Raw genomic sequence first — 15,340 nt, forward strand, 5'->3', positions numbered from 1 at the left:
CCTTTTCCTAAAAAAAACTATGAGGATGACGCCGTTCGCATGCCAAGAAATCGTCGCCATGACCTTTCCGGCCGATGGGACCGTCTTCGCCTTCTTTGGAGCAGATTCACCGGGAGAAATCCAGTGTTTTGATTATTGCTTAGTTTCTGGTGTGTAATGATGAATCCAGGTTTCATCAACGGTGAGAACTCGACGCAAAATCTCCTTTGGATCTCACTTAAATTGCTCCAAACATTGCTTTGAACAGCCGCATCCGCTTGTTGTCCACCATGAGCAATTGCAGCACCCATCGGTCCGACGATTTTGTTCATTGCCAACTTATCATGTAAAATAATTGCCGTTCCGGTCGCAACACCTACGGCCTCTTCTACATCGTGCACTTTCGTTCAGCGATCAGCGAGTATCATGACGCTGACTTTTTATGATTTCCTCGGTAACCACGTCTGGCAGGCGTCCTGGACGCTCCTCATCAAAAACGGATGTTTGCCCACTTTTATTTTTTAATCCACTCTTTTTTATTAAACATTTTTTCAGTTTACAACAAGCATCATAAAACAAATACCCCCACCCTCCAGAGACCGTACAGCATAAAAGGATCTTATTTACATACAATTTACATTATACATCATACATTATGTGATGGGGTTATCATTGTATACAGAAGCAGACCAAATCCATGACCTCCAATGACATTCACATCAATAAGGCTTATGACGGCCAGTTTCCGTTTGCAATAATTACACTATGTTTCCCATATCATATGAAGTGTTAAATGGGTTCCTGCGCAGGTGCACAGATGGGAGTCCCGGCGAGTCGAGCCAAGGCCCCCATATTTTCTCAAATCGCTTTTCAGCCTTTCTCTTAATATATACCCCCTTCTCTAGCCTAATTATCCTGTTCATTTTATTAATAAATTCCTGTTTAGTAGGAGGAGCAGCCTGTATCCAGTGATACGCAATCAGTTTTCTCGCTTGGTATAACATACGAGCAATGCCTAGTCGAGGTCCCCTTTCATCTGTTACTTCATCTACCCAACCCAGAATGCAAACCATAGGAGTGGCAGGGATTTGCACATCATATACCTTTTGTACAAGATCCAGTACCTCCTTCCAAAAGGTACCCAGTTCAGGACATTCCCACATCATATAGAGTAGATGTGCCCCGTCACTACCACATCTGGGGCAACAATCATCCCCCCTTATGCCAATTCTACACAACCACACTGGCGTCTTATATGTTCTGTGGCATAGGAATAATTGAGAGAGCCTATGCTTCTCGCTTGGAGATAGGTCTGGTGTCCAAGCTAGAATGGAGGTCCATTGTTCGTCTGTTATGGGCCCAATATCAGCTTCCCATTTAGATCGGACTGTTAATGGGAATTTTTTATGATATTCATCTAATAGTTGTCTATATATAAGCGATATTGTTCCCCTACCACTTCCTGGGGAGACCAAAGTGTTAATGACTAAATGGTTTTTAATCGTCAGTGGGGTACTTTTCATTTGAGTATCCAGGGCATGCCTTAACTGGAGATACCTATAAAACATGTTATGTGGCAACTGATACTCCTCCCGTAGCTGCTCAAAGCTCTTCACCACCCCATCAGATACTACTTGTCCTACCCTATGAATCCCTTTATTTTCCCATACCCCTACTTCTTGTAATTTATTTACTTCGGTGAATTGTGGGTTCCTCCATAAAGGAGTGATCTTTATACAGCCCTCCAGTCCAAGCATCAGCTTAGCTCTCCTCCACACCTCTATTAATAAAGCTACCGTAGGGAGCATGTCCGGGGGTCGGGTCTGGGCACCTATTTCCAGTAGGTAGAGAGGGGGTCTCCCACCATTACAGTGGGACAGAAGGCGCTCCACTGTTATGAAACTACCCGGTTGTCCCCAGCCCTTCAGCTGTTGTAGCTGGGCAGCCAAAAAATACAAGTATGGATTGGGCACTGCTAATCCTCCTTCATCTTTTGCCCTTTGTAACATTTCCCGCCGAATGAGGGCCACCTTCTTACGCCAGATCAAAGACCTATATATACTTTGTATACGGTAAAAATATGTCATTGGGATCCACACTGGTGAATTATGCAATAAATAAAGAAATTGTGGCATCAGAACCATCTTTGTTAAGTTTGCTCTCCCCACTACAGACAGTGGCAACTTACACCACGCATCTACCTTTTCCAGAACCCTGGCCAACATTGGTTGAATGTTCAAAGATATATAATCTTTAGGGTTGGGTGATACCCACACACCCAGGTACTTGAATGTGGATACTACCTGTAGCTGACCTGTGTTGAAGTTCTCAGGAAGAGGGTCTGTTCGCCCACATTTAAATTGGTTAAACCAATATCTAACTGTGGTCATAGATGGCAAAATGTCCCCCTAGACAGCATCCAACTTTGCTTTAATCTCCTCACATTTTTTCCCCATCCAAAAACAAAAAGCTAATTAACAAACGATACTGCTCCTTTTCCATCTTGGCAAAAATCACGAAACACGTCTTACTCAAATGGCTGCCAAATCCAAACTTGCCTATCAATCAGTCTGCAATTTGTTTTTCCGTTGTTTGATAAATGGCAGCACACCAACTTGCCTCAGGAACGCCCTCTGTCGTCAAACACTGGTTCTTATTGAACCGCCCTCATACAATAAAGTGATAAGAAGAAGATATTAATGATGGTGGAAATTGTCCGAACCCATGCAGCAGGTAATTGTCTATAAATGGCTGCATGCAGGGGCTCTGGTAGAACCAAGTACTGTGCCCTACCTACAGCCAACCAGATATTTATATTTATTATCTGCTGCACTGGACCGATTCTAACCTTTTTTCTGCCTGAGGTGAAAAGAATATAACTACTATATTACTACCCCTGTGTACAAAAATGTACAAGAATATAACTACTATAATACTGCCACCTGTGTACAAGAATATAACTACTATAATGCTGCCCCCTGTGTACAAGAATATAACTACTATAATACTGCCCCCTATGTACAGGAATATAACTACTATAAAACTGCCCCCTATGTACAAGAATATAACTACTATAATACTGCCCCCTATGTACAAGAATATAACTACTATAATACTGCCCCCTATGTACAAGAATATAACTACTATAATACTGCCTCCTATGTACAAGAATATAACTACTATACTACTGCCTCCTATGTACAGGAATATAACTACTATAATACTGCCCCCTATGTACAAGAATATAACTACTATAATACTGCTCCCTATGTACAAGGTATAACTACTATAATACTGCCCCCTATGTACAAGAATATAACTACCATACTACTGCCTCCAATGTACAGGAATATAACTACTATAATACTGCCCCCTATGTTCAAGAATATAACTACTATAATACTGCCCCCTATGTGCAAGAATATAACTACTATAATACTGCCCCCTATGTACAGGAATATAACTACTATAAAACTGCCCCCTATGTACAAGAATATAACTACTATAATACTGCCCCCTATGTACAAGAATATAACTACTATAATACTGCCCCCTATGTACAAGAATATAACTACTATAATACTGCCTCCTATGTACAAGAATATAACTACTATACTACTGCCTCCTATGTACAGGAATATAACTACTATAATACTGCCCCCTATGTACAAGAATATAACTACTATAATACTGCTCCCTATGTACAAGGTATAACTACTATAATACTGCCCCCTATGTACAAGAATATAACTACCATACTACTGCCTCCTATGTACAGGAATATAACTACTATAATACTGCCCCCTATGTTCAAGAATATAACTACTATAATACTGCCCCCTATGTACAAGAATATAACTACTATAATACTGCCTCCTATGTAGAAGAATATAACTACTATAATACTGTCCCCTATGTACAAGAATATAACTACTATAATACTGCCCCCTATGTACAAGAATATAACTACTATAATACTGCCCCCTATGTACAGGAATATAACTACTATAATACTGCCCTCTATGTACAGGAATATAACTACTATAAAACTGCCCCCTATGTACAAGAATATAACTACTATAATACTGCCCCCTATGTACAAGAATATAACTACTATAATACTGCCCCCTATGTAAAAGAATATAACTACTATAATACTGCCTCCTATGTACAAGAATATAACTACTATACTACTGCCTCCTATGTACAGGAATATAACTACTATAATACTGCTCCCTATGTACAAGAATATAACTATTATAATACTGCCCCCTATGTACAAGAATATAACTACTATACTACTGCCTCCTATATACAGGAATATAACTACTATACTACTGCCTCCTATATACAAGATTCTAACTACTATAATACTGCCCCCTATGTACAAGAATATAACTACTATACTACTGCCTCCTATGTACAGGAATATAACTACTATAATACTGCCCCCTATGTTCAAGAATATAACTACTATAATACTGCTCCCTATGTACAAGGTATAACTACTATAATACTGCCCCCTATGTACAAGAATATAACTACTATACTACTGCCTCCTATGTACAGGAATATAACTACTATAATACTGCCCCCTATGTTCAAGAATATAACTACTATAATACTGCCCCCTATGTACAAGAATATAACTACTATACTACTGCCTCCTATGTACAAGAATATAACTACTATAATACTGTCCCCTATGTACAAGAATATAACTACCATAATACTGCCCCCTATGTACAAGAATATAACTACTATAATACTGCCCCCTATGTACAAGAATATAACTACTATAATACTGCCCCCTATGTACAGGAATATAACTACTATAATACTGCCCTCTATGTACAGGAATATAACTACTATAAAACTGCCCCCTATGTACAAGAATATAACTACTATAATACTGCCCCCTATGTACAAGAATATAACTACTATAATACTGCCCCCTATGTAAAAGAATATAACTACCATAATACTGCCTCCTATGAACAAGAATATAACTACTATACTACGGCCTCCTATGTACAGGAATATAACTACTATAATACTGCCCCCTATGTACAAGAATATAACTACTATAATACTGCTCCCTATGTACAAGGTATAACTACTATAATACTGCCCCCTATGTACAAGAATATAACTACTATACTACTGCCTCCTATGTACAGGAATATAACTACTATAATACTGCCCCCTATGTACAAGAATATAACTACTATAATACTGCCCCCTATGTACAAGAATATAACTACTATACTACTGCCTCCTATATACAGGAATATAACTACTATACTACTGCCTCCTATATACAGGAATATAACTACTATAATACTGCCCCCTATGTACAAGAATCTAACTACTATAATACTGCCCCCTATGTACAAGAATATAGCTACTATAATACTTCCCCTATGTACAGGAATATAACTACTATAATGCTGCCCCCTGTGTACAATAATGTAACAAACATAATACTGTCCCCTGTGTACGAGCATATAACTATGCTCCTCAAGCTTCTCCTCTATGCAGCAGGGAAGGTCCTGCAGCACAATGTACTTACTGCACACTTGTTTTATTGATAAAATGGCGGCCCTGCTGCTGCTCTAGAAGCTGCAGGCGGCAGGACGGGGGCCACAAACTGAGGGTCGGCAGACCACGGGTTGTGCTCCCCTGCTTTAAACAAACTTATCATTTACCCTCAAGTAAAAAGTTTAACATTTATTACGTTAAATCCTGCAGACAAACAGATTGAGCTCCAAGGACTTGGAGTTGAAAAATGATCACATTATTTCTTAAAGGACATCTACCTCCAGGATGAAGGATTGTAAACCAAGCACAAATACATGCTGGTGTGTGCCCCCTCTTGCTGGATCTGCTTTTCTTTTAGCTTCTTATGCTCGTTTTTTAAAAAAAAAAGGTTTTTAAAAGATTTTAAAATTATGCAAATGAACCCGAGGGGCTTCACCATTCAAAGGTGTTAAAGGAAACCTACCATTTCAAATGGTCAGTGTAAGCTGTAAACACCGAGCACCAGCTCAGGGTGAGCTGGTGCCGGTGCTTAGTTTCGTTAGTGTTATAAACCACGGTATCGCGGTTTTAACACTTTTTAAACTTTATAGCAGAAGCTGCTTCGGCGCTGCGCGCGACCGTGCGCACGCAACGCCTGCGGCATTTCCTATGTAGGCGCGCGCACGATCGCAGTTTCTGCTATAAAGTTTAAAAAGTGTTAAAACCGCGAAACTAAGTACCGGCACCAGCTCACCCTGAGCTGGTGCTCGGTGTTTACAGCTTACACCGACCATTTGAAATGGTAGGTTTCCTTTAAAGGGCACCTACCACCCCTATTCTACCTATAAAGGTAGAAGGGGTGCTAGGTGAATGGATGGGACGTGAGGATAGCCCTTTTTTGGGCTAATCCTCACGTCCCGGGTGTCTTTTAGAAAACTTTATTGTAGCTATATGCTAATTTTTTTATTCGGCTACTGGGGCGTGGAGTAGCCGGACATGAGGCTACTAGTCGCGGCTACTCTATGCCCCAGTAGCCATGTTACTCCGCCTACCAGATGGTGACAGGTTCCCTTTAACCCCTTAAGGACGCAGCCATTTTACAGCTTAAGGCTCAGTCCCATTTTTTGGATTCTGACCTGCGTCTCTTTATATGGTTATAACTTTTGAACACTTTTACTTATCAAAGCGATTCTGAGACTGTTTTTTCCCCACATGTTGTACTTTATTTTAGTGGTAAATTTTGGCTGATAAGTTTTGCGTTTATTTACAAAAAAAAGAAAAAAATGATGAATTTTTAGAAAAATTTGCCATTTTCGAAATTCAAAATCACCACGTTTTCAGGCAGATCGATTTACTACCTAAATAACTTGCCGAATAACATTTCCCATTTGTCTACTTTACATTTTCATAATTTTTGAAATGTTTGGATAATTTATTTTGACGTCACGCAGCCTACAAATCGAATACAGGCGGTCCCCTACTTAAGGACACCCGACTTACAGACAACCCATAGTTACAGACGGACCCCTCTGCCCACTGTGACCTCTGGTGAAGCTCTCTGGATGCTTTAAAATAGTCCCAGACTGCAATGATCAGCTTAAAATTGTCTGCAATGAAGCTTTATTGATAATTCTTGGTCCTATTACAGCAAAAAAATTTGAAACTCCAATTGTCACTGGGGCAAAAAAAAAAAATTGTCGGGAACTACAATGATAAAATATACAGTTTCGACTTACATACAAATTCAACTTAAGAACAAACCTACAGTCCCTATCTTGTATGTAACCCGGGGACTGCCTGTAGCGATTTTTCGTATTTTGAGAATTGACTATTTTGGGGATAAATATTGTTTGAAATTAAATTTTACATATTTAGCATCAAAAACCCCCTATATAACCAACCCATTTTCAAATCTGCACCCCACAAACTATCAGAAACAGCATTTACAAAGATTGTTTACCCCTTGAGATCTTTATAGTAATTGAATCAAAATGGCGGTGAAATTTAGAATGGTCAAATTTTGTCGGTTATACGTTCATTTAGCCCTAAAATTTACACATTTCCAAAAGATAAAAAGAGAAAACCCACCATAAAATTTGTTCTACAATTTCTCCTGAGTGCAGCGACCCCCCACATGTGGCCGTTACTTGTGTTATGGGGGCACAGCGAGGCGCAGAAGGAGCACCCTGCAGCTGCCAGGATTTTAGTTTCCTCATTGGCCCCTTTTGAAGGCTATAAAATTTTCGCTTTTCCGTTATTTGGGCCATGTGACGGCATTTTTTTTTTTGCGCGATGAGATGCTTTTTCCAGTGTTACCATTTTGGGGTTGGTATCACCTATTGTTGAAAATTTAGGAACTTTTTTTGAGGTCATGAGTAGAAAAGCATCAATTCTGTACTGGATTTTTTGCTTTTATTTTTTTTCGTGTTCACGTATAGCCTAATAATCCTGTTATCTTTATTCTAGGGGTCGATACGATTACGGGGATAACAGACATGAATATTTTTTTTTTATGTTTTACTAAATTTGCCAAATAAAACCCTAATGTGGGGAAAAATCTATCATTTTTGCATCGCCGTCTTCCAAGTGGCATAACATTGTTACGTTCTTGGCTACAGAGCTGGTTGATGGCTTGGTTTTTGCGGGACATGTTGTTCTTTGCAACAGTATCATTCTGGAGTACATATGTTTTTTTTAATCACTTTTTATTGCATTTTTAGTGGGATATAATAGGTAAAAATCATAATTTTTGGCAGGTTTTTAACGTTTTTTTTTACGGCCTTCATCATATGGGTTCAATAGTTTTTTAGTTTTATTCTATGGATTGTTACGGACGCGATGATACTATATATGTGGGGTTTGTGTTATGATTTAGACTTTTTTGAGTGTTATATGTCTCTTTATATGTTTTGGGGCTTATGGGCATTTTTAGTGATTTCTAAAGTTATTTTTTATTGAAAAACATTTTTTACTTGATCCACCATGGAATATGAACAAGCAATCATCTGATTGCTTGTTCATGATAATACTCTGCAATACTGATGTATTGCAGGGTATTAGCAGTGCCAGCCTATGCAGATGCATAGGCTGACACTTTGCCTTTAAGATGATGTCACAGACGCCATCTTAAAGGCACTGCCTTCAGGCTTCTCTGGGGATCGGACCCCAGAGGTGCCATAGCAGCGATCGCCCCCCCCCCCCCCCCGAAAATGGCGCGGGGGGGCCGATTGTGGGGTAAAGACCCCCGAAAGGCATGTCAAATGCCGCGGTCGCGTTGACCGCGGCATTTAACGGGTTAAACGCCCGCGATCGGAGCCCACTCCAACCGCGGGTGTTAGCCGGGGATGGCAGCGGTAGATTACCGCTGAAATCCCGCGGCTAACGATGCCGGTTCGGCTGCTATGCAGCGCTGAACCGGCATCGTCTCTGCGCAGTAGCTGTACTGCGCTGAGCGCTATTCGCGGGACTCAGCGCAGTACAGCTACGGCGCAGAGCGCTAAGGGGTTAAGGCTTAGTCCCATTTTTTGGATTCTGACATACGTCTCTTTATATGGTTATAACTTTTGAACTCTGTTACTTATCAAAGTGATTCTGAGATTGTTTTTCCCCACATGTTGTACTTCATTTTAGTGGTAAATTTTGGCTGATAAGTTTTGCGTTTATTTGCAAAAAAAAAGAAAAAATGATGTTGTACCACCTAAATAAGTTGTTAAATAACATTTCCCATATGTCTACTTTACATTTTCATCATTTTTGAAATGTCTGGACAATTTATTTTGATGTCACGCGGCTTACAAATAGATTATTGATTTTCCGTATTTTCAGAATTTGCTATTTTGGGGATAAATACTGTTTTGAATTAAATTTTACATATTTACCATTAAACCACCCTACATAATCAACCCATTTTCAAATATGCACCCCACAAACTAGAAACAGCTTTTAGGAAGATTGTTAACCCCTTGAGAAGGGAAGGAGCGCCCTGCAGCTGCGAGGATTTCAGTTTCCTCATTGGCCCATTTTGCAGGCTATAAAATGTACGCTTTTTCGCTATTAGGGCCATGTGATGGCATTTTTTTTGCGGGACGAGATGCTTTTTCCAGTGTTAACATTTTGGGGTTGGTATCTCCTATTGTTGAAAATTTAGGAACCTTTTTTGAGGTCAGGAGTAGAAATGCATCAATTCTGTACTGGATTTTTAACTTTTTCTTTGTGTTCACCAAATAGCCTAATAATCATGTTAATAGTCATGTTTTACTAAATTTGCCAAATAAAACCGAAAAAATCTATCATTATTTTTGCATCGCCGTCTTCCAAGTAGTATAACATTTTTACTTTTTTTTTCGGCTACAGAGCTAGTAGATGGCTTGTTTTTTTGGGACATGTTGTATTTTTATTGCATTTTATGTGGGATTATAATCATAATTTTAATCATAATAATCATAATTTTTGGTGCGTTTTTTTTAAAGTTTTTTTTACAGCGTTCATCGTATGGGTTCAATAATTATTTCATTTTATTCTAGGGATTGTTACGGATGCGGTAATGCTATATAAGGGGGGTTTGTGTTATGATTTAGACTTTTTTGAACGTATATGTCTTTATATGTTTTGTGGCTTATGGGCATTTTTATTGATTTATAAACTTATTTTTTTTTATTGAAAAACCTTTTTTTTTTTTTTTTTTAAACTTTTTTACAGTTTCCACCATGGGACCTGAACAAGCAATCTTCTGATTGCTTGTTCATGATAATAATTTGCAATACTGATGTTTTGCAGGGCATTATCAGTGCCAGGCTATGCACACTGACGCCATCTTAATGGCACTGCCTTCAGGCATTGTGGGGGGGCGATTGTGGGGGAAAGACCCCGCAAAGGCATGTTAAATGCCGCGGTCGTGCTGACCATGGCATTTAACGGGTTAAGCACCCGCGATCAGAGCCCACTGTTACCCAGGGAGGTCAGCGGTAGATTACCGCTGACATCCCGCGACCCCCGATGCCAGCTCGGCTCCGGTGCAGAGCTGAACCGGAATCGTCTCCGCCCAATCATATCTTAGTTAATCCCTGAGCTGAGTGGTTTTGCTAAAAAAACAATTATACCTAAGGTAGAATAATTTTTTTAGAATTTTTTATGGTCTGTATTATTGGACACTATTCATTGAGGCACTCAGGGCCGATTCTAGCATATTTGCTGCCTGAGGCGAATATTAAAAAGCTGCCCCCCCTCCCCCACACTCCTGTTCCATTGCCCGCTCCCTGTTCAGTAAATGCTGAAAACTTTACAAACAATTAACATCCCCACAGGCAGCTCACTGACACTGTGTGACTGACTGACAATCTCTTCCATCGGGAGGACTTTATTCCAGGTTCTCCAATCCATGACGTATCAATGCTGAATTCACAGCCGGATATCTTCAGCTCCATGCAGCATCTCCACCCGGCGTCCCTAAAAATACCACAGTCACTTACAGTATGAAGTCTCCTGGATAACAACACTGCACCCCTAAATAATATATACCCCTCACGACACAACTGACCGCACGCTCCCCCACATATAAAACATGCCTTCATTATACATATATATTCTACTGGAATTATAGCATGTACAGCACCAATCAATATACAACACCCCTTATTTATTAATACAGCCCCCCCAACATTTGTTTTACATGATGCAAAGTAGTCTATTGTATTTTATAACTAATATATCCCACCCTGTTATTATGTTACATGTGATTTTATATAGAGTATTACCTTGATTAATGTAAATATATAGCACCCCCTAATGAATATATATATATATATATATATATATATATATATATATATATAATTTATTTTTATAGGCCCCCCAGCATAAACGGTATCCGGCCCCATATAAATATATACAGCCCCCTCCCAGGAAAATAAGAATCTGGCCCCATATAAATATATACAGCTCCCCAAGATAAACAGAATATGCCCCCCATATAAATATATACAGCGCCCCCCAGATTAAACAGAATCTGGCCCCCTGTATAAATATATACAGCCCTCCCAGAATAAACAGAATCTGGACACTCATATAAATATATAGAGACCCCCCCCAAGATTAAACAGAATCTGGCCCCATATAAATATATATAGCCCCCCCCCCCAAGATAAACAAAATCTGGCCCCCCATATAAATATATACAGCCCCCCAGAATAAACAGAATCTGGCCCCCCATATAACTATATAAAGCCCCCCCCCAGTGTAGTAAGAATTTTGCCCCTCATATAAATATATACAGCCCCCCCAGGAAAAATGGGATCTGGCCCCTCATAAATATATACAGCCCCCCAGTAGAAAAAGGAATCTGGCCTCATATAAGTATATATAGAAGCCCCCCCCCCCCTCCGTTACAGCAGTAATCACCCCCTAATATATATATGTCCACATTTAATTAATAATTCAACAATAAAAATTATAAAACTTATACTTACCCCTCACGACAGGGTGCTCCCACGGCTCCCGGCTCCTGTCTTCACGCGACTATTCTAGCAGGCGCAGCTCCACTGAGTGACACAGGCGGCGTGACGTCATCATCCACCGCCTGTGTCCCTGCATTGTATGGAGCGACGACAGCAGCCTTAAAGGTGCTGCGTCGCTCCGAACGTAAATCGCACCTGTTTCTTAACGGGCACCCGAATCGCCCACATTAGAGCGGCAAAATGCTGCTCTTAAAGGGTTTTATTGAATGAGCATAAGTCAAAGTTACATACATTTGCACAGACATACAGCGTATACTGTGTCGCAGCACAGACCACGACACGACATATATAATAAATTAAGATTCATACGTAGTGTTGACAGCACACAGGAGTATAATCCTCAACCATGGCATGAAAACACTATACTTGCACACTGCTCTCTCAATTGACCTAACTAAACACGCATTGCATTTCAATTATGGCGACGACAAAGTGTAAAAACGGAAAAGGGTGCGGGGTGGAAGGGGAAGGGGTGGGGGTAACACTTGCCCGAAGCTTTATTGAAGGACAGACACAGAAGGGGAAAAAACAAGGAAGGGAACCTAGCAAAAGTCCACTTCCTGGTTTGGGCCATTTGCATAATGTATGCGTGACCCAGAATCCCCTGTAAAAGTCCAAATCCAGTGGAAAGTGAGTGTTTTCTGGTATTTGCCAGATAAACACAGCCTGTAATTCCTAACACACCTAATCTAAGCAAAGTCCAGCATTTCATACAAAAGTCCTGAACTTGTGCGAAGCGTAGATGTCTTGCAAAGTCCAAAAAAGCGGCTTAAAGGGGTCCGCATTCTGCCGCCCGAGGTGAGATTTTCATCTCGCCTCATGGCAGATGCGGCCCTGGAGGCACTTCTAGACCCCCAAACTAAAGGCCTTCATTTGAGTTGCTCTATATGATGATATTGAAATAAGTCAAAGGCTTCTGTGAATTATAATTAACCCCCCTCTCCCTGACCTTGTGAATTGATTCAGGCTGCACAACCCCTTCCTAGTCTGTCCTATAGTAAACATGCCTCCCTGCACACATCATTCACAGCCCTTTCTGTGCTGCAGCTTAGCAGGAGGCGTGTAGTGGGCGTGTTTACAAGAGGACAGAGAAGGAAGGGGGTGTTGTAGCCTGTCTCAGGACAGCTCAGGAACACCCGGCTGACTCAATTCACAGGATTTTATAATTCACAAGAGCTGTTTACTCATCTCAATATTGTCAAGCAGAGCAGCTCACTACAGAATATGCAGAAAATCCACTTGGCTACATAACTAGCCTGCCTCACAAGATTCTTCTCCTGCACACTATTGCTTCTTCTGTCCGGTAGCATTTAAGTGAATGTGATTTGAAAAAAGTAATGTAGACAATGCATTTTTTTTTAATCTGCACAGAAAATTGTTGTTCAATGCAGAAAATAAAATAATCACCACGCCTCTTGTGCGTCCTTGTTGATTTTGCATGCTTTTGAAGTTCATGGGTATGTGAAAACTTGCTTCATATCTGCAACAAATCCCCACCATGATGCAGATTTTTGCTTGAAACATCATCAGTAAAAACTGTATGTGAAAAAACAAGTGTAAATCTGAATCAGAAGCAAATAACAAATAACACAGGTTTATGTGAATTTTTCACATAACAATCCATGACGTCTGCAGATAGCCTTACAGTGTAGGTAGTTTGGAGTCCACTTTCAGATTTATTTAGGGGTTCTGGTTGGGTATTTAAAAAAGAGGTCTAGTCTGAGGTCAGATTTTTCTAGGGTGTGTGATCTATATATTGTTATTCAAGGTTATGATTAACCCCTTGTTGCAAACCACCATAATAGTTCACTGGCTCACTGTCTAAGACCTCTACAGACTGCATGGGTGTTTGCTGCAATATGCACCTATGGCTAACAGGCGTTAACCTGTTAAATTCCTCTGGCATTCCTCCCTGTGATGTCATTGTGGAGCACCAATCTGTAACTATGACAGCCTGGAGTCTACATAAGACTCAAGGACCTGTCATTTATGGCACATTGTTACAGATGCTTAGCTAGACTGATATATAATGCAATACAGTATTATTGCAGTATATTCAAAGAACAATCAGACCCCTTTGGGTTAAATTTCCATAGGGGTGCTGAAAAACAGTAAAAAAAATCTAAAAAAAACCCATTTAAAAAAAAAATAGAATTTTTCCTAGAACTGATACAAAAAACATTAATTAAAAACAGTTATTTCCATTGGTGAGCTTCATAATGGAAAATAGTGCCTAAATGTTTTTCAAGTGGCTGGTTACATTTAAAACGTGAAGCGAACACTCAGGCTTCACTCACTAAATCCTTGTGCACATGAACATGTAGTTTTCATGGGCTGCAAACAATGGACCCTGTCAATTAAATTAAAGTTATCTTTGAGAACTTCTATTATACAGCAGTACAACTATCCCTATTTTGTTCCTCCCCATGCCTGTAAAGTTCCACAGTCCTTTGTAAATTTGACTCACTATCTATGCAAGAGCAGGCCCCATGTTTAGACGCCGCCGAACTGAAAGAACATGAATATGCATAGATGATGTGTCAGCTTTACAATTGAACTGTGAAACTTTACAGTCATTGGGAGGAACAATATAGTTTTCAAAAATATATTTTTCAGTTAGTGTGGGTTTGTTTAACTGACAGGTTCCCTCTAAGGTCTTCATACACACCGATGATTACCTCAAAAACATTCTTCTGCTTTATTTGAACCCTGTGGCTTTTCTGCAATTACGCTAGAATATATTGATTGAAGTCTTTGCAACATACTAAGGTATATATCACAACCTTAATCTTTCTAAAGTACTGTAGTAACTGCAGACAAGTATTTTGCCTTCTTTCTTTGTCTCTTTTTTAATTTACTTTTACCATAAAGACCACAGAAATAAACTTTACCATTGACTTGAAATTCCTTGGCTATACACTAGGTGGAGATCATGCATTATTTATTGCTGCAGTTGTAGACTGATGATTTTAAACATTTCCCAAACAGTCAGTGTTATATAAGAATGTTTCATATATCTTCACCTTGTCATGTATTTTAACAAACCAACAAAATAAATGGAAGAAACAAGAGAAATTGATAAACAAAGTTGCTAAAAGTAAAGTATGGGAGCAAAGCAATATCAGTTTATGTACATGTGTGTGTTTTCTGTCTGTAGTCACATTTAGTACATATTTCATAAAATGTTACAGTAGAAACACAGTCAGAATGCTAATAAATGGACATTGCTCCAAAAAAAAAATGTAAAAAAATCGCACTAGTCGTTTCAGCCTTTTGGTCTCTCCAATCATTGAAAATGCATAGCAATAGAATCAGTTTGTAAATAAATA

The sequence above is a fragment of the Engystomops pustulosus genome, chromosome 9, assembly GCF_040894005.1.
Source record: "Engystomops pustulosus chromosome 9, aEngPut4.maternal, whole genome shotgun sequence".
NCBI lineage: Eukaryota > Metazoa > Chordata > Amphibia > Anura > Leptodactylidae > Engystomops > Engystomops pustulosus.